The sequence below is a fragment of the Chelonia mydas genome, chromosome 9, assembly GCF_015237465.2.
Source record: "Chelonia mydas isolate rCheMyd1 chromosome 9, rCheMyd1.pri.v2, whole genome shotgun sequence".
Taxonomy (NCBI): Eukaryota; Metazoa; Chordata; order Testudines; family Cheloniidae; genus Chelonia; species Chelonia mydas.
This window is the reverse complement of record NC_057855.1, coordinates 67737005-67763609: the sequence shown is the minus strand read 5'-3', so window position 1 is coordinate 67763609 and position 26605 is coordinate 67737005. Positions and strand designations below refer to the sequence as shown.

General features: G+C 39.8%; 1 long non-coding RNA gene across 2 annotated transcripts in view; it reads right to left on the bottom strand.

Annotated features, from left to right (window-relative positions):
- The window catches only part of LOC119567137, a 106832-nt gene extending 81141 nt beyond the window's left edge, over positions 1–25691 (bottom strand). For both annotated transcript variants that reach the window (XR_006283953.1, XR_005226919.2), the window contains exons 1-2: positions 25583–25691; positions 15951–16042 (exon numbers count right to left, since the gene is read on the bottom strand). This is a non-coding gene — a long non-coding RNA (uncharacterized LOC119567137). The remainder of the gene's footprint in view (positions 1–15950; positions 16043–25582) is intronic.
- Between the last annotated feature and the right edge of the window lie 914 nt (positions 25692–26605).

Genomic DNA, 26605 nt, shown 5'->3' with positions numbered 1-26605 from the left:
AAGGAATGATGCTTCTAAAAATAGACAGGACTCATGCCATCTCTATAGATTAAAAGTGCACTCAGAAGCAAACAGAGGGTGATGCATTGTATGGAGCGTAGGTGTAAAGAGTGCAACATGGATAGCACTAAATAAACAGGCTATTTTCTATATTAGCCAAACCCTCTGTTTGGCCTCCAAACACAGTGCTAGGTGCATTATTTGCCTCCAGTATTGCAAGTGATGAGCTATCTGACTACACAACTAACTCTACTTGCAACTACTCTCATATCTGGGATCAAGGTACCTATGCTCATCTATAGCTTCATATATATCCTACCATAGAAAGGGTCTCATCCTGATGTAACAGAACTCCCACCAGAGCTTTTCAGGATCAATTCTTTAGTCATTGCTGAAGCATCCTTTGCTTTTTTAAGCAAGGGAACAGACAAATCTATTTGGAGTAAAAGGAACAAAAACTGAAGACATTAACAAACATTATGACAATTAGTAAGACTACTAACTTTTGTCTGAACTTTTGTCTTTAAAACAACAACAACAACAAAAACCCCAATACACTAAATTGAATCTTTTTAATAAAGGTTTATTTTAAAGTGAGTCCTATTTTGTTCAGTGTGAATAACACTTTAAGGTAACAGCCTGTCTTTCACTGTTAATTGCTTGTTGTCTCCTTGGATTTCATCATTTGCATAATTGTGATTCTTTTCAATAAAAAAGGGATTATATAATCTTGGAGAAGCAAACATCATAAACTGTAAATTTACTTGAAATTAAAGGAATAAATGTGCCATGGTAACATGTTTGGTAATGTCTACCAAAAGAATAAAGTCTTTTAATATTTTTGTCTGTATTTACAGAAAATCACTTTAGACTACACTATTCCTCAAATGTCATGCAAAATTAAAACATCAGAACTTAGTTTGAAGCTACAGTATTGAAATGGATATCAATGCCCAATTAATGTTTTTAATAAGGGACATAAGATTTTCTTGAGGTTGGTTTTATTCTTTTGATTTAGATAAACTGCCACCTAGATAAAGAAAATGTCTGTTTAGATAGTAGCATTTATTTTATTAATGAGAATAAGTTTCCAATACATTTATATGCCTTGCACAGGTAACTACCTTTGGTTCTGCAATTGTATAGGTGCGTCTTTAAAAAGTTATCAATTGTATCAATTACCTAAAGATGTTCTGGTGATAGGGTTTTCACAGTCATATATCATTTGACTAGTGATACATAGTGGTGTCAATAAGAGTCGGTCGGAAATTTTGTCAAAATAGAATTTGAAGAAAATGCCATTTTTATCTAAATTGATGTTTAGACAAATGTGCCAGTGCTGAAGAAATTTTGTTGTGAAAAAATAAACACGGCATTTTGATAATGCTGAATCAGGATATTTCAACATTTTTAAATGGAACTTTTACATTTCAAAAAGGATGTTTCAAAACAAAAGAACTACATGTTCTTACTCAGTCATGTGCAGTGACTGACTAGTTTTAAGTGAAAGGAACGGTTCTCTCTTAGGTATGGTGTTTGACATTGCTGCCCGTTTAAAAGAAATGTGCACCCACAATGTTGAGGTAGGTGGATAGAGGCACTGTTGAAGATAATATTAAAGAAAGAGGAAGGAGAGAGGATCAGTTTCAGTTACAGCAGATGAAAAATTCACAAAAGCTTCTTCCTGTTCCAGACTGATAAAAAGGTCTGCTCCCCTTTACAGGGTAACTGGATGGCCCAGAGTTTTACAAGCCATCAGGGTCTGGGCGGAAATGGAATGGGGCCAGTGCTATCCTGCCCCTTTTGAAAATGTTGCCTGAACCAAAAATTTGGTTTTTTTTTAAGCTCTTTTAAAAGAAGAATTTTTTTGGGCCTGGCATACTAAGATGGAATCTCTACCAAAATCTGTCTCCTCAGTAAAGGAAAGTGTGGGTTTGAAGTAAACAGTGTAGAGAAGTTAGCAGAGAAAGAGTTAGATGGAATTTAACTGTAAAGTAAAAAACAAAAACTGTGAAAAAGCAATGTCCAAATTTTAAAAGTTACTGATTTATAACATTTCTTCATTGTAAAGAAAATTGGAAGCACTTAAGAACCAAGTCCGGTTTAAAAAAGAAAAGCAGACATTGATTGTGAACCCAGGCGATTGGGGGTGGGGTGGGGGGAAGACCCAACAAATTATTCTGGGACTTCTGAAAGCGGACACCAAAAGTGAACTAATACATGTGGAAAGGGGTTACGTGATCCATATATACAAAAACAAGGATAATGCTAGAAGTACTACTACTTTTGCTACCCTTTTTATATATCTGAGAGGAAAGAAATCTTCCAGTCAGCTTTAGTCATAGGGGCAATGTTATTCTTTTATTGACCTAAGCGCTATCACTCTAGCATGTGAGAAAGGGTTTATACCCGTCAACTGGGCATAAGAAGTGGCAGGAGTGGGGAAAAAAAACCACCACCATTATTTCAAACAAAACTACAAGCTATTGAAGAAGTCTATATCTTTTGGAACATGATTCAGCTAAAGACAACTGGAAAAGATCCTCAAAACCAGACAATCTGGCTCCTACAAGTTTTCAGAAAAGGAGCACAACTAATATGTCTATATTTTAACAGTTTCCCCACTTAATAGTCTTTATTCTCCTATTTGACAGGGTCCTTTATTTTAACAGCATTGTGGGCAGACTTACTGTCCACCCTGCACAGGAGAGCCTCTTAGAATTGTTTAAAAAGTTAAAGAGATTTGATGATCTTTACTAAAACAACACAAAGTTTCATGGAATTTAGTTGAATACTCACCCTAATGGACTTTAAAAATTAGCATGTCCTTTTTGGACATCAATCTTGGCTAAATGAACTAACTAGGTATGTACATGACTTTGGGATTTGACCTGCACTTAACTTGTATTTGCAATCCCATTATTCATCTCAGCATGATATTAAGCATTTTTGCCTATTAAGAAAGAGAAAACAAAAATGTGGGCTATGTCAAGGAAAAATCTTCCATACAGATAAAAGAACAAGTTATGTATGGGAAAAACTGATTCGTTCTGGGATTGCAAAAGAAAATGGAGGATTCATTTAAGAAACACTTGGTAAAGTTTATAGATTTGAGAACAAAATAAACCAGAAATCGGGATCCTGCAAATATCCTCAGCTAAGACTATAATGTGATAAAGAGATAGGAAATAATTTACATCTGTTATGCACTATATATTAAAACAATGAAACAAAGAAAGAAAGGTGGAGGAGAAGGGACCACCAGTTGTTGGAATTGCTATGAATCTTCTTAAAATTTCATTCTAATTCCCATAACACTAATATGGGAAAAGTTTTAGATGTGAAAAGCCTACCCTGTGTCCTAATTTTCCTCCCAAAAACTAACACAGTGAGCTTTTAAACACAGTGCACCAGTGGGCTGAACACTGGTCAACAAGTCTTTTCTCTATTGTGTTGCAGCTTCTTCCCTACAGTAGATTAGCTGACAACATTTGTGCAAACTTTGGAAGAGGGGCACGTATGATGGAATTCAAGATAGGTAGGCAGCCTGAGGACACAGACATCAGCAACATTGCAGCAAACTCCGGCAAGAAGAATTGAAAGAACAGGCAATGTGGAGATGAGAAAATACATGCACTGATACATTCAGTATGTTATCTTCAGTGCAAAGCCTGTCTTTTCCTGAGAAAGGCCCCACACAGTAAATCTAATTCTTTGGATTACACTACAACAGGCTATAACACTAGTAACAGGTATGATGTCGACCCATAAACTATATCATGAAAACTCAAGGAGCAGTAAAGATTTAATCCAAGTACCTCCCTTCCTCCGGGTTTACCACTTCTTACCATCTTCTTTGTCTATTAATTGTGGGCTTCTTGGCAGACACGGTCTGCCTTTTGTGTAGAGTGTGTCAAAATTATTTTACCTAAAATTAACTGTCAGTGACAATTCATGAACATTTTCACAAGATTTCCCCCCCCCCCCTCCCCATTTTTCAAGCCCCTCTGATTTGGGCCTTTTACCAATGACAAGCACGTTTTGTTAAGTGCAAACAGACAAATGAAATTGATGTTGTAATATCTTATTGGTTCCCCTTCCATGGTTATAAAGATATTGTCAATGCATCATTGAGCTTTGAAGTCACAAACACACGTGCACACTGTCTGAAATATACAACACAAAACAGAGTAACTTTTTCCTGAAAAGATTGAAATGATTTCAGCTGACCATCCTGAGCACATGGGGTAGGCACAGCCAATCAGGAAAATGAATAAAATGCTACACAACTTCATAGATATCAAGGTCAGAAGGGACCATCATGATCATCTAGTCTGACCTCCTGCACAATGCAGGCCACAGAATCTCGCCCACCCACTCCTGCAATAAACCTCTTACCTAATCTCTGAGCTATTGAAGTCCTCAAATCATGGTTTAAAGACTTCAAGGTGCAACGAATCCTCCAGCAAGTGAGCCATGCCCCATGCTACAGAGGAAGGTGAAAACCCCCCCAGGGCCTCTTCCAATCTCCCTGGAGGAAAATTCCCCAAATATGGTGATCAGCTGAACCCTGAGCATATGGGCAAGATTCACCAGTCAGATACCCAGGAAAGAATTCTCTGTAGTAACTCAGATCCCACCCCATCTAACATCCCATCACAAGCCATTGGGCCTATTTACCATGAATATTTACAGATCAATTAATTGCCAAAATCATGTTATCCCATCGTACCATCTCCTCCATAAATTTATCGAGTTTAATCTTGAAGCCAGATAGGTCTTTTGCCCCCACTGCTTGCCTTGGAAGGCTATTCCAGAACTTCAGCAATTCCAGCTCAAAATACATATGCAAAGTGATCTCAGGAAGTGTTATACATTTCAAAATAACCTCTTAAAATCTGAATGTGGTAAATCAGCAAGAGAAAGGAACTGCAGATGCGTTACCACCATAAAGTCTGCTGATCTACTTGGGGAAGCTGAACATTCCTCAAAGCTGAGGCCCACAAAAGTTGCACAGAGAGCGGGAGACTTCCAACTAGCTTCTGTAAGGGAAAGCTGAGAATAGAATGATGGCATGTTGTCAGCTCACTGCCAATCTCATTATGCTGTTAGTTTAACTTCCATGCCAAGCAATATGCCTCTGTCCTTACTCACATGCTCATACACAATTTTTCTAAATTATTAACTAGAGACTAGACCCACTTTTGTAATTTTAAATCTGGATTTTAAAATTAAGAGTTAAGAATCAATGTAGAATTTTCAGATGCATAGCTGGAAATCTCTATTACATGCAGTTGCCTACAGTTTGCTTGTGGGCTGCATATTTTCCAGACTTCTCGCAAGAAATTAAATATAAGTTATTGCTGCCACCAACAGGCTAGTCTATCCCTCTGTATGTTTTATCTTCATACTTTACAAAAGTTTAAATGTCAGGTGAAAAAATACACTTCTATATGCCAATACTCACTGCTTTTTAACTTACCAATAGCACAGTATTGTTGAGATATTAGAGTCTGCTCAACATCAAAGGATTCTGCAAACCTAATATCCCCTGCTGTCACTGGAAAGTAATTTTCTTTACAAAATAATTTTACACCAGCTATCTCAACACTGATGGGCTTATCTAACATTCTCACAGCCTTCACAGTTTCCTTCTACATTATAAAGCACACCTTACTTCACAATAAATAAATAAATATATAAAAACTAATTCTGTTCAAGAACATTACCTATATTAAATAAATAAATAAATAGAAAGACTTTGCATGAAATTATGGCCCAATGGACAACTACTGGAGCATGTATCAGAACATCCATCTATTTTTAACCTACATCAGATTTGTATAGCTTTTTGCTCTTTTCCATACTCTTAAAAAAAAATAAAGAGGCAATCTTTTTCCTGGAAAAGGCTACATTACAACAAATTTTCCATTTTGAAAAGAATATGAAAGAGTTTTGAAATTGCCAAAAACATCCTAAGCATTCTGGTTTTTTGTTTGTAATGATTTTTTGTTTAGAAATTTGAGTTAATATATAGTGAAAAAGTTGAAAGGTCAAAATTGAAACAAAATGTTTTGAATGACCTGATTCAACTTTTTCTTTGGATTTTCGGTACATGAAGATTGTTGAGATTGCCTAGGCAATTTTGGACAGGAAATTTTTCTAAAATCTTGAAAATTCTCTTGGGATAGCAAAACTCATTCAGCACTCTACTTTCACCTGCTAGGGCTCTCTCATTACTTTCTCAAAATTGCATAAACCTTAGCGAGTGACATTTTCTAGAGCTCAGATTAACACAATGGGAAAAAAAAGTAGTTATTTTGCTTTTAGGTTTTTCTGAGGACTAAACGTGACAAAGAGAAAAAAATAAGAGAATTTTGTAAAATAGATAGTAAAGAACTGCCTTTATGGTAAGTGCTGTGTAGGGCTACTGTGTTTTGCTGCATGTAATTTTCCCCAATATGTAAGAGTATTTTTGTAAGTTTAAAAAAAAAATTAGTTTTCCAAACCAAAAATTACTTTTTGCATTGGCAAAACACCGCTGTCTTTACAGAGTCCATGCTTGTAAAATCATCTAATGTTTTCAGCTTGTGAAGTGGGAAAGGTTATAGTTCAAAAATATAAAGGGCAGAGACAGACGTTATCTGCCTAGCAGAGGTAAGGGTTGTTTTTACAGCAGATGTCCAACAACTCATTATGTGCCTTTACCCAAAGAAGGGCCTGATTCTGCCACTTCTGCCTTGTCATGCAAAGAAGTCCAATTAATCTCTAAACAGTCCCACTGGTAGTAAAAGTGAAAAGGGGGGAAAGGGCTATTTGGCCCATGCCGCCCTTGACCAGTGGCCACGCTCCTATATGGATCAATTACGCCTCAATTTTACAGGGGACAGATTCATAGGAATAAAAATTAATAGATTTGTAAATACAGCTGTTCCAGTGTGTTGAAAGGTCACATGTCCAGTAAGATTAGACAAAGACCAAGCGGTATGGTTGACTATAGAAACTTGTACTGGGCACAGATCACAGGATGGGTTCTGATCTGAACTGTGCAAAACCTTCAGAGTGAAAGCCCAGGCCAGATGTCACTAGATTTTAGCTTTTGTTATGGAATGATAACATCGACCAGATTTGCCACTTTCATCTGGGTTCAGTTTTTAAGTGAACCTGAACTGTTTGTTGTATGGCTAAAAAGAAACTGAGTGAAACTGTTTGACCAAAAAGGGAAAACAAAGACAAAATGTCATATTGCCTAATATCACACCATTCTTAACCAATACAAAATTGTTATCAGCTTTTTCCTGAATTAAGGCCAGTTTCTATGGCTTATAACAGAGAGATTTTGCTTTGTTGTGGACATTTTTGTTATTTTTTCTCCTGTGAGCTGGGCGCAGGGCCGTCCTTAGGCATACGTGGCTGCATAGGGCACCTGAAAATTTGGGGCACAATTCCCCTCATTGGCCCCTCCCTCATGCTGGGCCTGCAGGCTTCTCCCCGCCCCCAACCCCGCTCCCTCACTCGCTCCTCAGCAGCCAGTCACTGGCGGTGCAGCAGCCCGGCCCACCGCTGCCCAGAGTGGAGTCCCTCCCTAGACCCTGCCTGCTTGCGCCGCTCGGTCTCTGGTGGGGGTCAGGCCAGGAGGAGTGAAACTTCCATGTGAATCAGCGGGGGGTGGGGGGAGCCAGGCTGAGAGGGAAGGAAGGAGGGGGGGATTTAAAGTGACAGTGCAGTCAATATCTCTCACACTTCCCTAACACACACAGAGACTGGCTCGCTCTCTCTCTCTCACACACATACACACACACTCTGCCTCTCACGAGTCACAGTCCCCCAATACAGATTGTCACACACACACATACACAAAATGTATTATTGTTGTTATTACTGCTTAGTACTTCCTGTCAAAATGCTCCTGGTGAGCCAGGAGTGGTGCGAGGTTGCAGGAGGACTGGGGGCTCTGGCAAGATGTAGCCTGCATGTGACAGCGCGAAGCCTGCCTTGAGCCACTGCCGCAGAGTCTGCTGTGTACAAAGCTCAGCAACGGTGGGGTGTCGGGGGGCAGCGTTCTGGGGGTCTGTGGGCGGTGGGGGGGGCTGTGCCCCATCGACACACTGGGGTTGTGGTGCTGGATGGGGACTGGCTTCAGTGGAGCATAGGGGCACCAGTTTAATAATACTGCGTAGGGTGAAATAAATCCTAAGGATAGCCCTGGCTGGGCGCTTTGCTTTTAAGAGATATTTCATAAATCTCACTTATAACATCCATGGGAAATATTTCTCTGAAATGGATTGAAATGCACCAGGTAAAGCAGGTTGGCTGCAGTGTAGACTATTGGGGGAAAACAAAACCAAAAACCCCACCACCACAAATGGTGAGAAGATAGAATACAGAATTCTCAGCAAACCTACCTGATGCTGCACATCGCTAAGACTATGTCCTACCTAAAAGAGTGGGCTGTGATGAAACAAAATGAATACCTGCAGCACCCAGTCTGTTCTTTCACACGGAGGGCCAATCTGTGTTTTTGTTTACTTCATGGCTGAACTGTGGGAGATGCCAGAGACCCTTATGCTGCAGAAAACACATGAAGAGGCTGATGGAGTACATTTCTGAAATCAAGCTTGCATTCAAAATGGGCAGTCTCTTTGAAGACAATTAAAAATACTTAGTAAGTGACTAAGGCCATGGGGGGGGAAGGGGATGATTCTTCTCCTATTTCTTCCTTGGAATTTCTGATAAAATAATGTTCCTTTTGAGGTCTAAAGAAAAGACTGGAGAAATAGAAACTAATAACATTTGAATTAAAGATAACATACACCTTTTATGATTTTTATTCTGTTTTTCTATGATGTGTTTCAGTTTGTCATTAGATCCCTTATCACAATTAGCTAATACTGGCACCTATTGGTAGGTCGTAATCACTGCATGTTCATATGTACTTGTTCTTAAATCAGGAACTTAAAAGGTTTTATATGGTAATTACTTCTCTCTTCCTTCCCCCCCTTCATTAGGAAAGTACCTCCTGTTAACTATTTACATTGTTTAAACGGACATTGTTTGAGAGAATAAGATGAGTGTAAAAGTGTTTTTGAGCAGTCCTAAAAAGCACTTGAAACCATGTCAAAGTTAATTTATTTCCTCTCAAAGAAAACTACAGTTAAAAGGTTGTTTAACTGATTTATGCTTGTAGTCAGAATATCTGCATAGTACACTAATCAGCTCAGTGTGATGGGCCAGAAATCAAATGACGAAAACCACAATTTTTCAAAGGAAACACAGGCATACTCTCATCTAAATCTTAGCAAGCTTGTCAACTATAAATAGATACTGTACCAAAAGATAACAGATTTTTATCCTTTAAATGGTAAGTAACTAGAAAAGAAATGTTAAGAAATAGAAACTAACAAAAGTGCAGCATATGTTTATGGGTTACCTTTCTATTTTTCATGCATTCACAGTGGAAAAATTTGCAACCATATTCCAATCAAATAGTTAGAAAAACAAGAACTCAATTACTCTGGCAATTTGTTTTGGCAGTTGGGTCTGCAAGCAAGGCCATCTAGTACCTTTGGAAGTCTGCCCTGAATGTATAGTCCCTCTGTTCCAATTGAGTACCTAACTCAGGGGCACGCTCAGATTAAAATCCTAATTCTCTCTAATGACTTTTCTAATTAGTAGTTCAGAGCATTAAGATTTAGAGAAATTTAATCTCCTGTTTACTTTTAATTCTTTTGCCTCTCGTTTCTTTTCTGTTCCAGAGCCGAATCCCAATTCCTCTCTGTTTTTATCCACTCTCAAGAGGCCCCTTGTTGCAGCAACCTTCATACCCACAAAAACAGTCTGCACACTAAAGAGCCTGTCAAGCCCACTTCTGTAAAGTATTCTCCCACCAAGGGGCAGGATCCACCGCTGCTGTAATAGTCTCAGCACCCACATTAGTTGGCTTGGGATGAAACTTGGTCCTGAACTCCATTGCTCCCAGCAGGCAGTCTCCAAATTGCCAAGCCTCTATATCTCTCTGTGGACCTAATCTAGTGAAGTCAATGGGAGTCTTTTCATCATCTTCAATGGACTTTTGATCAGGCTGCATGGGGTGATACAAGTAGAGTGACCAGATGGCAAGTGTGAAAAATCAGGATGGGGTGAGGGGTAATATGCATTTATACAAGACAAAGCCCCATATATTATGACTGTCCCTATAAAATTGGGACATCTGGGACAACTGCCTGTTGTCTAGAGAGAATAAGATTTGTGCCCTTTGGTTAGGTATGGAGCTAACCACAGCAGGTAGATAAATATTTAGAACAGATTCACAAATGCTTTTGCATCTTTTTGTGGGCTCATACTTCTAGTTATTTATGCATATTTGGATGACTGCCAGGTATGCAAGAGATGGCTGAATATCCTGAAAAAGTTTCATGAATTTGTGCTATAGCTGCATTAGTTATTTGTCATTTCCCATTAGTTATTCTCCTGTTTAAAAAGAATCAGTTACCCAGAAACAAAACCATGAGAATGAGTAGCTAATCTCCCAGATCAAGCATCGTCATATAGTATGAACAGTCCACAGTCATTATCACTATTTTTATAATGAACATCGTTAATAATTTCAGATAGTGTGTATATCCTTGATACATAAGACTAGTATGTGAATGATTCACAAAGCAATTGCCACCCTTCTCCAAATGTGGTATCTGAGTACTATTTGACCAGCTCTGGCAATAACTGCGTGCAAGTAGTGGGCATTTTAACTGTATCTTCCTTCACTCGGAGTTCAGCAAGGATGCCTCAAGCACACCTCTTTATAATATTGTGGTCATGATTTCATTTCACATCACCACAGCCTTGTCATTGCAATTTGTCACATAGAGAGTGCTCACGCTAGTGTATCTTACTGAAAATTTTATCTCACCAGTCACAATCACAGACTCCTAGTTTAAAGCATAGCTCTCAGACATTATGGGAAGATGAAATCACAGAAGATAAACGTTCATAGACACAGCCACCACCATGGACCCACACACTCTTAGCCTTCTCAGGCTCTGTAAAAAGTCAAATTTAGACAGGCTAATAGCCAGGCTTCCCTAATCACACCTGGAAAAACCCATTTACAATAAATTTCTGAACCCTTCACACATTTTGGCCCAACACAAGATTCTGTTTATTCTGTCTCCTCCCATCACCTCCCCCCCCCACACACTTGTGCAATTAGGGAAGAATCTTTGTCCCCTTTCAGTCCACTTCTCATTCATTCCAGTTTCATGCCACATTGTACACACTGTATTTCGTCTATCTTTTAAGTTTCCCATTATAAATATTTGCTCTGGAAGTGCCCTCAGTGTGCTAGACATAGTATAAAAAGGCAAAATAAAGCAAAGATGCTTCCCCAAAGACCTCACACTAATTAGGGATCAAGAATACAACCCCCCTAAACAAACAATCCCTGCCCCCCACCCCAAAAACCCCACCACACACAAGCAAGGCAAGCAAATCATGATTGGAGTACCTCAGCATGTGTAAACTCATAAGGGTAGGTTTTGTTTCTCTCCTTGTATACCTGTAGAGTGCCCAGCACATTTTGACTAACATGCACAGATTTGATCATCCATTTATGAGTGATCCCTTTACAAGAACCTATTGCTACTACTACACAATGGGTAAGCATTTTTAAACTTTAAAGCAAGTTCGTTCAGATTTTGGAACCATAGACAGCAATCCCACCCAGGATTTATGGAGATTTTATCTACTGACAATTGGAAGCTCAGGCTATCTTAAATCTCCGAGCCATTAGAACTGCAGGGTCTTCTCAGTATCCAGGAGACTGAGTAAAGAACGCTTTTTAAAAAAACAAAAACACTTTTTTTGGTCAGAAAAGCTTTCCTCCATCTGAGCCCCCACCCTGGAATTTGTACGACCTTAACTACAGAGGTCACTACTGATGGTGCTATATTAAGTGACAACTCCCTTAGTTTCTGAAGAAGCACAACACACCGAGTGATTCCTATGCTGTGACATCATTTGGTATTCACTGAGCCTCTTCAATAAAAAAAAAATCAGGTTTTAGAGAACGAATTGTTTCAGATGTGCTGAACTTTAGGAAGTTGGTTACATATTAATTGCAGATAATTGGTCACACATTAAATTACAGATCTAACACGAGTGAGATTTTAGTTTTAAAAGTAGTGCAATGGAGATATGTTCACAGGTCTATGCATGGGGGTCTGAGCAAAATTTTTATACCCATGTAAAAAAAAAAAATGATCGCATAATCAGAGGACTGGAAGGGACCTCAAGAGGCCATGTAGTCCAGTCCCCTGCACTCATGGCAGGACTAAGTATTATCTAGACCATCCCTGACAGGAGTTTGTCTAACCTGCTCTTAAAAATCTCCAATGATGGAGATTCCACAGCCTCCCTAGGAAATGTATTCCAGTGCTTAACCATCCTGACAGGAAGTTTTTCCTAATATCCAACCTAAACTCCCCTTGTGGCAATTTAAGCCTGTTGTTTTTTGTCCTTTCCTCAGAGGTAAGAAGAACAATTCTTCTCCCTTTTCCTTGTAACAAACTTTTATGTACTTGAAAAATGTTATGTTCCCTCTCAGTCTCCTCTTTTCTAGACTAAACAAACCCCAATTTTTTCAATCTTCCCTCAAAGGCCACGTTTTTTAAACCTTTAATAATTTTTGTTGCTCTTCTTTGGACTTTCTCCACTTTGTCCACATCTTTTGTGAAATGTGGCACCCAGAACTGGACACAATATTCTAGTTGAGGCCTAATCAGCATGGAGTAGAGCAGAAGAATTACTTCTCGTGTCTTGCTTACCGGACTCCTGCTAATACAACCTAGAATGATGTTCACTTTTTTTGCACTGTTGACTCATATTTAGATTGTGGTCCATTAGGACTCCCAAATCCTTATCCGCAGTAATCTTTCCTAGGCAGTCATTTCCCATTTTGTATGTGTGCAACTGATTGTTCCTTCCTAAGTGGAGTAATTTGCATTTGTCCTTATTGAATTTCATCCTATCTACTTCAGACCATTTCTCCAGTTTGTCCAGATCATTTTGAAGTATAATGCTATCCTCCAAAGCGCATGCAACTCCTCCCAGCTTGGTATCATATGCAAACTTTGTGTGTCCTCTCTATGCCATTATCTAAATCATTGATGAAGATATTGAACTGACATGGACCCAGAACTGATGCCTGTGGGACCCCACTTGTTATGCCCTTCCAGCATGACTGAACCACTGATAACTATTATCTGGGAATAGTTTTCCAGCTATTTATGCATTTCCCTAGTTTGTTTATGAGAAGGTCATGCGAGACAGTATCAAAAGCATTAATAAAGTCAAGATATACCATGTCTACCGCTTTCCCCCATCCACAAGGCTTGTTACCATGTCAAAGAAAGCTATCAGATTGGTATGACATGATTTGTTCTTGACATATCCATGCTGTGACTTATCTTATTATCTTCTAGATGTTTGCAAATTGATTGCTTAATTATTTGCTCCATTACCTTTCCGGGTACAGAAATTAAGCTGATAGGTCTATGATTCCCAGGGTTCTCTTTATTTCCCTTTTATCAGACAGGCACTTTATTTCCCCTTTTCCAGTCTTCTGGAATCTCTCCCATCTTCCATACCTTTTCAAAGATAATTGCTAATGGCTCAGATATCTCCTCAGTCAGCTCCTTGAGTATTCTATGATGCATTTCATCAGGCCTTGGTGACTTGAAGACATCTAACTTGTCTAAGTAATTTATAACTTGTTCGTTTCCTATTTTAGCCTGTGAAATCCAATGTCTTTACTTTGCTGTTCTCCCTACTACCATTCCTTAGAATCATGAACGCTACCATTTCATGATCATTTTCACCGAAGCTGCCTTCCACTTTCAAATTCTCAACCAGTTCCTCTCTATTTGTCAAAATCAAATCTAGAACAGCCTCTCCCCAGTAGCTTTCTCCACCTTCTGAAATAAAAAATTGTCTCCAATACATGCCAAGAGTTTGTTGGATAATCTGTGCCCTGCTGTGTTATTTTTCCCTACAGATGTCTGAGTAGTTGAAGTCCCCCAAGTCCTGTGCTTTCCATGATTTTGTTATTTGTTTAAAAAAAGCCTCACCCACCTCTTCTTCCTGGTTAGGTGTTCTGTAGTAGACCCCTACCATGACATCACCCTTGTTTTTTTACCCCTTTTATCCTTACCCAGAGACTTTCAACAAGTCTGTCTCCTATTTCCATCTCAACCTCAGTCCAAGTATATTTTTATTATATAAGGCAACACCTCCTCCCTTTTTCCCTGCCTGTCCTTCCTGAGCAAGTTGTACCTTTCTGTCCAATATTCCCATCATATGCATTTTCCCACCAACTCTCTGTAATGCTAACTAGGTCATAGTTGTGTTTTTTTACTAGCATTTCGAGTTCTTCCTGCTTATTCCTCATACTTCTTGCATTAGTATAGACATCTAATATCCTGATTTGATTCCCCCAATTCTGTCTTGTCTCTCTGTTATCCCTGCTGTAACCGTCCATGTTCCCCCCAAATTCCGAACCTTCTCCCAGGTCTCCATGTTTTTGACTCACCGGTGGGCTTTGTTCTCCTGCCCCCTTCCAACCTAGTTTAAAGCCCTCCTCACTAGGTTAGCCAGTCTGTAGCCAATTATGCTCTTCCTCAATAGGTGGACCCCATCTCTGCTTAGTAGTCCTTCTTCCTGGAAGAGCATCCTGTGGTCAAGGAAGCCAAAGCCCTCCTGGTGACACCATCCTCGCAGCCAGGCATTCACCTCCAGGATGCATCTCTCTCTGCCGAAGCCCCTACCCTTGACTGGAAGGACTGGAGAGAACACCGCCTATGCTCCCAACTCCCTCACCCGAGGGTCATACCTTGGAGTATCATTAGTGCCCACATGGATGAGTAGCATGGGGTAGTAGTCAGAGGGCCGGATGACCCTCGACAATCCCTCTGTAACGCCTCTGATATGGGCCCCTGGCAGGCAGCATACCTTCCGGGATGCCATGTCAGGGTGACAGATGGGTACCTCTGTCCCCCTCAGAAGAGAGTCTCCAACCACCACTACCCTACATTTCCTCCTGGGAGTAGTGGCTATGATCCTCCCAGCCTTGGGGGTACATGGTTTCTCCTCTTCAACCTTTGGGGGTGATTCCTCATCACTCATTGCCAGGGCATCATAACGGTTCTCCATCACCATGGTGAGTGGGTTGGGAATAGGGGTGGAGCACTGCCTGCTGCCAGAAGTAACCAGCAGCCAGTGTTCTCCCTGTACCAAAGCCTTATCCTCCTCTCTTTGTGACATGACAGCAGTCCTCTCCAGTTGGATAGCGTCCTCAGCCTTGGAAGTCTCCATATGAACACGGTCAATGAATTCCTCATGGGCACAGATGCTCCTCAGCCTAGCCACCTCCTCCTGTAGTTTTCCCACCTGCTTCCTGAGAGATTCCACCAGCAGGCACCTTTCACACTGGATGGTCCCCCAATCCTGGCTTTCTGTGAATAGGAAATGCAGGCCACAGTCTCTGCAAATCCACACCAGGATCTGGGTCGAGGCATCCATGGTTAGGTTCTCATGCAGGTGGAGGAGACAGGAACAGTGTTGGCACTGGTGATGCGGCCCTTCCTAACCATAGCTATTATATTACATCTCACTACCACAAACCACCTCTCAAATTACCATTTGCAGTCCCCTATTTGCTAGCTCCCCTTGGTTGCTTAGCCTCTGGCTTTTAAGGCCTTCTCTCCTAAGTCAGCCCCCGCCCCCCCATCATTAATCACACAATGGGAGGGCAATCACAAGACTGATTGAGACTGATCAAAGATGATGCAGGGAACAAAGGCTCAAACAGTCCCCAGACACACAATCCCAATGGACCCTGTAACGGAAATAACCTGAAAGAGAAAGAAAAATATAAACAGCCAAACAAACTCACTCACCCCAAGAGTAGTACTTGCACCTTGTTCATGCAGCAGGGGGATCTCCTTCTCCTCCTCTCAAGCTCCCCTGTTTGCGGTCTCCTATTCACTAGCTGATACAATAATATAAAAATAAGAGAGATTAGATTGAATGATAAGTGTTAGGATATAGATATTCAGGCCTGTCTGTAAAGGCCTATACTCTAAGAATTTAGCTATATTCTTATCACTTGGCTAGTTATAGAGGTATAAAAGAAAGAATCAAAATCACTGTCTGCCGGTGTTAAGAGCTTTCTCTTACTGTGACAGTCTCAGGCCCTGTGCTTAGGCTAAGATCTTTGGCCAAGCAGCAGAGGCAGCCATCAGCTGGGAAGCGAACAGTCAGATCCTCACATTCCAAACGAGTCACATTGAAATAAGGTGCTATTAGGCTGTTAGGAATACAATCCTGTCCTGATAATGCCTATCACCTCCAGAGAAAGGGAAGTGCCTAGAAGATGTAAAAGGAAACTTAGTTTGATAGCATCTTGTCTGGCAAGAACTCACTTATCAATAGCTGGGATGTGAAATCCTCATTTCTTTGTTGTTCTATCACTGTAGTCCCCATTTCCCTATTGTTTGTCTGTATAATCTCTGTCTGGTTCTGTGATTGTTCCTGTCTGCTGTATAACTAATTTTGCTGGGTGTAAACTAATTAAGGTGGTGGGATATAATTGGTTAAATAATGATGTTACAATATGTTAGGATTGGTTAGTTAAATTTCGGTAAAATGATTGGTTAAGGTATAGCTAAGCAGAACTCAAGGTTTACTATATAGTCTGCAGTCAATCAGGAAGTGAGTGGGTAGGGGGGAATGGGAACAGGGAAGGGGGCGGGAAATTGGAATCATGTTTAGCTAAGGGCAGGAATGGGAACAGGGACACAGGTAAGGCTCTGTGGTGTCAGAGCTGGGAAGGGGGACACTAAGGAAGGAAACTGGAATCATGCTTGCTGGAAGTTCACCCCAATAAACATTGAATTGTTTGCACCTTTGGACTTCGGGTATTGTTGCTCTCTGTTCGTGCGAGAAGGACCAGGGAAGTAAGTAGGTGAAGGAATAAGCCCCCTAACACTAAGCTTATTAGAAATCAAATACCAAGTGAGAAATTGGCCAGAGGAATAGTGGTATGTAGTCTGAACACAAAGGAATAGGAGTCTAAATCAATGAGTGGCAAATGACAGAAACAGAATGCTACAAAGTAAAGAACTGATTAAAAAGTAAAAATAAAGATCTAAGGATCATACAGACATATGCTCCACAGGGACATAAATGGGAGGTTAGTGACAGATGAGGCTGATATTCCCAAGGGCCTGAAATCTTTACCCTGGTATTCTTAAAAGAACCTGAAGGTCACCTCCTATAGAATAGGAAGGCTTTATCCTGGAGATGGGATGTTGAGGTTTTATCCTTATACTTGAACAGATACAACAGTTTCACAACTTAACCTATTAAAAGTTGTCATTGTATGAAACCCACATGAATCACCTTTCAGTATTCTTTAAGGAATAGTGAGAAGAAAATCCTTCAGCTTTGAAAAGCTTACCAAGAACCTGGAATGCATCAGAGGACTGGAGTAAGGTTAATGGATAGGGACAGTGCTTTCCATGGAAAATATAACATTCAAACCAGCTGCAGACCTGAAAGAGTTCTCAGCACCAAGTATTATTTTGGACAGAGATCTGAACCTAAAACTTGCTCAAAATTGCTAAGATACTATATCTAGATGAATATAAGAAAAAAATAACTAATATAATTGCTTCAGAGCAGTGTGTAGTTATTACTTGTATTACAAACACATACAGAGGCTTATCCATGATCAAAGGCACATTCCATTAGGTGTTCCAGAAACAAGCGGTAAGACAATCCTTGCCTTAAAAACAGCTGGTAGACCCAAAGTGACAAAATATCAAAAACATGTATTTATAAAAAGATGCAAAATTAGGGTCTGCAATAAATTGCTCCCCTAGGAATAAATGATCTCATTTAATTTTTTTTGAACACACATGTGCATTCCACAAACACGCTTGTCACCTCTTTAAGGCATGGACTGTCTTACTACATGGTGTTATAGTGCCTAATACAACAGCGTTCTCTTTTCAATATAGAGAACAACTCAGACAAGTAATACTTTATCATGAACCTCAGCTGGAGATGATTTTCAAAGAAAAAAAAGAGCTATAAGAAAGGAGAACAGAGGATCCAAAATCTCTCCCCCTTCATTTCTACTCATGGTAAAACCACCTGAAGGACAAGGAAATTAATAATGAACAGGGGAGAGCTCCTAACTGAAAGGATTCCAGCCAGTGGAAAGCAAGTGGTGAGCAAAACCTTTGCTTTGAATTCACTTAGATTAAGTTAGGTGTTGGTTACAAAGTTACGAATTGGTAAACTAATTCTGACTTTTATGCCTCATTACAAGTAATCACTTAAAAATGTATCTTCCTGTAGTTAATAAACTTGTTTTATTGTTTTATCTAAACCCATGTGTTTGTATTCAGGTGTTTTGGAAACTCCATTTGAGATAACAAGGTTTGTGCATGTCATTTTCTTTTAGTGAAATGACAAACTTTATATGAGTTTATATTGTCCAGGAGGGTGCTGGGCAGTACAAGATGCACATTTCTGGGGGAAAGTCTGGGACTTCAGTTTGCTGGTGTTGCCTGCAGTGTAAGTCATAGCTGACTGGCTATAACACTCAGACAGTATAGCTGGGAGTGATTTATGTGCTGGAGGCTGTGTGTAAGCAGACCACGAATGGTTTCTCTCACAGTCAGGCAGTGTAAAGGGAACCCCAGGTTGGAGAATTGAGGGAACACAGATGTCCATGTGTCCAGATTATATTCTGGGGAATGTCACAATGAGCTGTAACCTTTATTTCCAAAATACAGTAGAATATCAGAGTTACTAACACTAGAGTTACAAACTGACCAGTCAGTCAGTCACACACACACACCCCTACCTCATTTGGAACCAGAAGTATGCAGCAGCAGAGAAGATGAAAAAAAAAACCAAATACTGTACAGTACTGTGTTAACATAAACTACTAAAACATAAAGAGAAAGCAGCATTGGTCTTCAGAGTAAAGATTCAAAGCTGTATTAAGTCCATGTTCAGTTGTAAAATTTTGAAAAAGCAATCAGAATGTTTTGATCAAAGTTATGAACAACCTCCATTCCTGAAGTGTTCATAACTCAGAGGTCTACTGTACTACTTTGTGTGGAATTTTAAGTTAATGCATTTAAAGCATACTTCAAAGCAGATTTCATACACACATGTAAAGTGCACTCAAAATGAAAACAAAAAACAACAGAAGGAATGCTTTTTGAGTGAAAGTAGGACAGCTAACTGAAAAAAAAATTATTCATGGGCTTCTACTCATTGAGTTATATGCAGAGATATCCACCACAGCTAGCAGATTGGTAAATTTCAGACACTTTAAACTTTATCTACCAATACTCTACCTATTTGTCTATGATAGTGCCCATAATATTCCCAATGAGGGGAAATGCAGGGAAAGAAAGGTCCATTCCTCAAAGAATGTATAGTCTACAGGCAGGCAAACAGACAGACAAAGGTTAGAGAGCTAGGAACAACAACAAAAAACAAACACACAAACAAACAAACGTAAAGGTGGTGTCATGGTGATGATTAGCCATGGCATGGTAATGAAAAGTTAACAGGTTTCGTTTTAATGCATACATTATTCCTAATAGCTCCATACACTTAACAATGTAAATCGGCTAGTTTTCCCACGGTTATCACAGGAGAAGTGGATCCTTTGTGGGACTTGAATGAGGAGTGTATAAGGCCATGATGAATGAGATCAGGAAGGGTGTCCTATGTATAAAGGACAGCATGGAAGAAGGCATGTAGACATTTCTGAGAGATTACCACTTTGTTCAGCTCCCCACATATATCCCATATCCACCTGTTGTTTTTTTTTTATAGTTAGTCTGTGCCCTGAAGAGTTTACAGTATTTTTTTTGTTGTATGTTTCTATAGTATCTAGCTCAATTAGGCCTGATCCCATATGGGGGTCCTCTGGGACATCCGTAGTACAAATAATAGAAACCTAAATATGCTGCTAGATGTGTGGGAAGGGTTAGTATTGTTACCATACTGGAAGAGGTGAAGTGAAGTGAAATGAGACAAGGGTGGATAAGTTGGGAGGGTGATATTATGTAAGACCTTGAAGCTGGGAATAAGCAGCTTGAAATCAATATAGTGGAAGATCTCAAAGACCAGGGTGATATTGTTAGACTAATAGGTTAAAATATTTTGAGGGAAGCTTTTTGAATGGACGGGAGGGAAATGGTGTAATAAGCAAGACTGGAAATATTGAGGGCTTGATTGAAAGTTTCAGTTGTAATGGAAGAAATAAAAGTATAAATCAGAGGTAATTGGGAGGAAAAAAACAGCAAGGTATAGACACAGACTACATGTTTAGAGAAAAAGGAAGAAAAGTCATAAATAAGTGGCTTGAGACACTGGTTTTTAGTGTAGTCAGTGACAATAAGCAGAGCTAGTGGAGAGGAGCTGGGAAGGGAACATAAGGATTTCAGTTTTGGACATATTAAGTTTGTAACGTGAGACACCCAAGACAGACTAAATGCAGGATTTGTTTGAAAAAACACAAGACTGGAGAGGACTGGCAGATGTGTGTAATCAGTAGAGAGATGATAGCAGAAGCCACATGTGTAGGTGAGACTGCCCAAAGACAAGGTGAAGGGGAAAACAGGAGGGGACATTATCAGACCTTTGGGAGATCTCTACAGAGAGCAGGAGAGAAGAGGAGGCAGATCTACTTACATAGAAACTGAACCAATGTTCAGAGAGGTGTGTGTGTGTTTTAAATATCTTTCACAAGTGAACTGAGGAGATGTCAAGGAGAGCATGACAGAAAGTGTCAAAAGCGTAACAGAGATCAAGGAAGATGGAGAAGAGCCCGTGAGGTTACTGCAAATATTAATTAGAACTATTTCAATAGAGTAGAGGGCAGAAGTCAGTTTGGAAGTGATCCAGAGGAACTCAAGGCAATGATTGCAAATGGCATGTTCATTTAGTTTAGTAATGAAGAGACAAAAAGGCAGTAGTTGGAGAAAGTGGAGTTGAGACCTGGCACTTTGAGGATGGGGAGAGCAGAGCATGCTTGTACAAGTGTAATACCTAGAGGGTATTGTGAAGTGAAGTTTTCTGGACAGTCCTTTAACCCCAGGGACATTTTTTGTCAGGAACAAGACAGTTATGTGGAGAATAGGGCTTAGGCACTGACTCATTTCTAGTAGGTGCTCACAGATTTGCTGCTCTCCACATCACTATTGGGAGCGTATATTTTAAAATGTGTTTTATTTCATATTAATACACAACTACATTGGCAATAACAGTAATTCACATTAATATTCCCATGTTATACATCCTGGCATGCTGCAAACTCTCATGACCAATGTAAATTCAGATGTAAATGCAGATCAAAGGGTTAATTTTTTAAAAATATCTCTATGTTCAGGATTTTGGTGCTTTCTTGCTAATTTCCACCTACTTAAAACTATGATACCTAAGAACACTGACAGGGCATTTTTTAATGGTCATAAGTCACAACATGGAAAATGTAAATGTTCTTTTTTTATCAGCCTACTTTTTAGTCCCATAAAAAGTGTTCTTATTGGGACACTACCACTTTTAACAGATCTCCTTATTATGGCCTAAAATATATGGCATAAAGACAAAGTAATCTGGAAATCAATTTCACTTTATAACAACTCAACCCCATGTTGAAGATGTGCTAAAGACCATCAAATTTAACTCACTGCTTAACATTCTTTCAGCAAATCTTCTTTCATGCTGAATGGGAATATAAATCCTAGAAGCACTATTGCAATCTATTGAATCCAGTTTCCTTTCAGTAGAGAGAACATTAATGATAATTAAGGATCTGATCTCACATAGTACTGAGCAAGAACAAACTGTACACTTACATCCTACCAATGGGTAGATGCTTGAGTTGAGGGCACTTAGCACCTCACAGGAACAGGGCCTAACTGATTAAATATAACATTCAATCTATTGAATGTTGCCATCTTATAGTTTGTAATCTGCTCAGGAAAACATAAGCATAACTGCAGGCTATGAAAAAATCTTGCAAGTAAACTAAAGGGGTTCAAAATACCAGTTTTGTGGAAATGCTTTGCTGATTAAATCCCTCAATTTTATTTTCAGTTAAAAAATAAAAACCACACACGTGCATCCAGTTAGGGGTTAAAGCAGAAATGCAACAAGGAGGCAGTTGCGAAGAAGTTTTACTTTAAAGAAAATAGTTTTAATAATCTGCATTTACCAAGATTAAGGGATAATAAGTACTCAAGAGCCATGAAAAGCTGGGTTCTTAGCAGCTTGAAAATTTTCCAAGCAGATTTCCCCCTCTTCCCCCCAGTCAAAACTATTTTCTGTTAAAAATGGACTTTCAATTATATTGAATATTTTTGTTCTGATTTGGAAGAAAAACAAATGTAAAAGTGGTGAAATTTCCCATGAATGGAAATTCAGAACTCAGACTCATAGATATTAAGGTCAGAAGGGACCATTATGATCATCTAGTCTGACCTCCTGCACAATGCAAGCCACAGAATCTCACCCACCCACTCCTGCAATAAACCTCTCACCTATCTGTGAGCTACTGAAGTCCTCAAATCATGGTTTAAAGACTTCAAGGTGCAGAGAATCCTCCAGCCAGTAACCTGTGCCCCATGCTACAGAGGAAGGCAAAAAACCAACAATCTGCCCTGGAGGAAAATTCCTTCCCGACCCCAAATATGGTGATCAGCTGAACCCTGAGCATGTGGGCAAGATTCACCAGTCAGATACCCAGCAAAGAATTCTCTGTAGTAACTCAGATCCCATCCCATCTAACATCCCATCACAGGCCATTGGGCCTATTTACCATGAATAATTAAAGATCAATTAATTGCCAAAATCATGTTACCCCATCATACCATTTCAACATTTCACCTGGGTTTGTGTTGGGGTTGTCCCCGTCCCAACCCCCTTTGTACAGCACCTAGCACAATGGGCTATGCCTGGGGCTTCCAGGTGCGACAGTCAATCCACTTGAAGTCATAAAAACTCAGGATATTTTTGGTCGAAAGGTTTGTGACCCTTTCAGGGTAAATTTAGAGCGTGTAGCAAATCCTGAACTAAGAAATTCTAATTGGTTTCTGGATTTGCTGTGAATATTTTCTCGTGTCTTATGATATGGAGATGTCCCTTCCCCCCCTGAAACAGTCCGATTCCTTCTATGAAGAATTTCTTTCATTCACTTATCAGGAGCACCTTATATCAAGGTAACAAATAGGAGATCTATTGATCATGTCTGCACTGCATGGGTGCTGAAAACACAGTATTGACTCAACAGCCTTATACCCAGCACGCACTGTGTTCACTATAGAAACTAGATAGATTCTCTGGTATTTACAGTCCTCTTCAGTTGGTCTGCAGTTCTGCCCAGGAATTGTGAGGAGAGGTCCTAAATCATTACACCACTCTTACTTCAGGAGTTAGTAAACTCCTTGGTGCAGGAACAGTCATTTTCTACATCTGTACTGTGTCTAGTGCAACATGCTTTTAGGTTTCAGAGTAGCAGCCGTGTTAGTCTGTATTCGCAAAAAGAAAAGGAGTACTTGTGGCACCTTAGAGACTAACCAATTTATTTGAGCATAAGGAGAGTGATCACTTTAGATAAGCTATTACCAACAGGAGAGTGGTTGGGGGGGGGGGGGGGGGAGAAAACCTGGATTTGTGCTGGAAATGGCCCACCTTGATTATCATACACGTTGTAAGGAGAGTGATCACTTTAGATAAGCTATTACCAGCAGGAGAGTGGGGTGGGGGGAGAGAAAACCTTTTGTAGTGATAAACACCCATTTTTTCATGGTCTGTGTGTATAAAAACATCTTCTGTATTTTCCACAGTATGCATCCGATGAAGTGAGCTGTAGCTCACGAAAGCTTATGCTCAAATAAATTGGTTAGTCTCTAAGGTGCCACAAGTACTCCTTTTCTTTATGCTTTTAGGTGTTATTGCAATATAAATGTTCAGTTTATCCTATCAAAGATGATTACTGCCTTGTAAAACACAGCAACCACTCCCATTATCCTTGAGTTAAGACATCCACCTGAAATTGCAAAGCATCTATCATTCATGAAACTTGATCCTTTCTATATTTCTCTTCATACATATGAATGCAGTTGTTCAGAAAAAGAAGCAGAGTTATGAAGGCACCTCTCCAGGGCTGAACAACATCCGAGATTACAATTAGGAAAATATGCATTTACTTTAGAAAACAAGTCTCAAGGCTCCAGGAATAACCCACTGCAAAAATACATGTCTGGCAACACAAAATATCCTACATCTGAGTAGGTGGGTGACTGGGATGGCCATGTGTACTTGATAAATTCATTTTTCCCCTCTGTACATCCCAAGTAGTATAATTAAATATGTCCAGTTGTTCCCTTCTGTAACTTGATAAAATCAAGGACAGTTGCCTTAGAAACAGGTTGGTTAAACTATAACATTGCCATATACATTTAGAAAAAGATCTCTTACTGAAAGACTGCATTAAAATGTCAGAGCTGCCCAGATATTGAATGATTATAAGGTAGTTTGAATGCAGAAATTCTTCATCTCTCTATGGGCCCCCAAAACACTTTTGTTTGCAACAAACATGCTAGGCCTGTTACTGTTATTTATAATATGTATCACTAGAGTTATGATCGATGCTTTAGAAAAACAGAGAAAGAGGTTCCTGCCGTTATTGTCTAAAATAAACAGATACAAATTAGAAAGTATTGGGCTCAAGAGCAAGAGGAGATGGCACTGGATAAATGTGCATTGGGGTGTGACTAAAGCAATGTGACCAGCAAAGTACTTAAGTGGGTGCTTAACTTTAAGTTTGTGAATAGTCTCACTGGAGTGGTTAAAGTTAAGCACATGTTCAGCATTTTGCTTCCACAGGACCTAATCTTGAAATAACTAACGCCAGCCAGAGTTACCTCCAAAAACAGACCCAGGGTACTCCCAGAATAGCTCACCTATGTCCCCTTCCTGGGTTTACCAGAGGCTCTCTTCAGTAGACTCATTTATCCATTTTTGCAAGGTGAAAGGGGTCCCGCCCTAGACGAATTGCCAGGATTTTGCAGAAAACACTCTCAGGAAAAACGTCCTATTAGACCTGCTACCCTTGAAAGGACACAGATACAGCCTCCCAATATAATTGATTGGAAACCAGGCAGTGTTCTTCCTAAACAAAGTACTTTCTTTATTTAATGTAACCAATATTCCCTGATTCAAGACATCTAAACATAAATCCCTTAGCACAATCCTTAGATACAAGCTAAAAGTATCCGAACCGTAAACATATAGTTGGAGCAATACTAAATGGCTGTATTCTGCTTTCGGTGATCAGTCGCCTGCTGTCACTGACAGCAATCTTAAACTACGTACATATGAAATAATGTAACATTAACAGGACCAACACACATTTTTATTCACCCAAACATACAGACACACATTCATTAATCCTATTTATATCTATATTTTACACTATAGCTAGCATGCTTACTCTCCGTAGTCTTCTTTCCCTCTGTTCTGCCAGGGTCCTTTTCTGCTCTGTCCCAGCCCCTGTGGTTGCTTCTTCTCACTTCTCCTGACTCATCCTGCTCTTAACTTATCTCCTGCCCCTAGTTTCTTAACTCCTGCCTACCGCCTCTGTCTTTTATACAATTTTTGACCTGTTCTAATTGACTATTCTTTTGATCTTTTCTTGTGCTCCAATCAAATGTAGACCCTTTCTGATTACTCTAGTCCAGGGGTTCCCAAACTTGGTTCACAGCTTGTTCAGGGTAAGCCCCTGGCGGGCCGTGAGATGCTTTGTTTACCTGAGCGTCCGCAGGTACAGCCGCTTGCAGCTCCCAGTGGCCACAGTTCGCCATTCCCCAACGGGCCACGACTTCCTGCAGCTCCCATTGGCCGGGAACAGTGAACTACGGCCACTGGGAGCTACAAGCGGATGATCATAGTGGTCCCTTCTGACCTTTAACACTGAGGGTAGTTAATTATTAGAACTGTTTACCTAAAAGTGTGCTTGATTCACCATTACTTGAAATCTTAAATCATGTTATCTTTGTAAAACATATGTTGTAGTTCAACCAGAAGCTATGGGCATCGCTTTATGAGATTCTATGGCCTATGTTATGCAGAAAGTCAAAACTCAATGATCACAGTGCTCCCTTCCATCCTTAAATTTTCTGAGTACGTACAGAACATGGAACTACATTTTAAAATCACAAGATAAAAGAAAAACTGCTAGGGACCAACACTTCAACAATCCTGAATGTTTCAAAACGTGCCACTACAAACTTCAAGGTGCACTGCATATATTGAAAGCTACTGATAAATGGTAATGAACTGTACCACAAATAGCAGAGTTTATTTTTATTGCTTGCAGAATGAAACTTACCAATAATGAAAATGAATTAAATATCTAAATCTGTCTCTGGGCCTCTCGGCATTTTCAGGGAACAAAAAGAACAGTTGTGTGCACAGGGAAAGTACACCTAATATAGAAGGTTTGAAAAATGGCTGT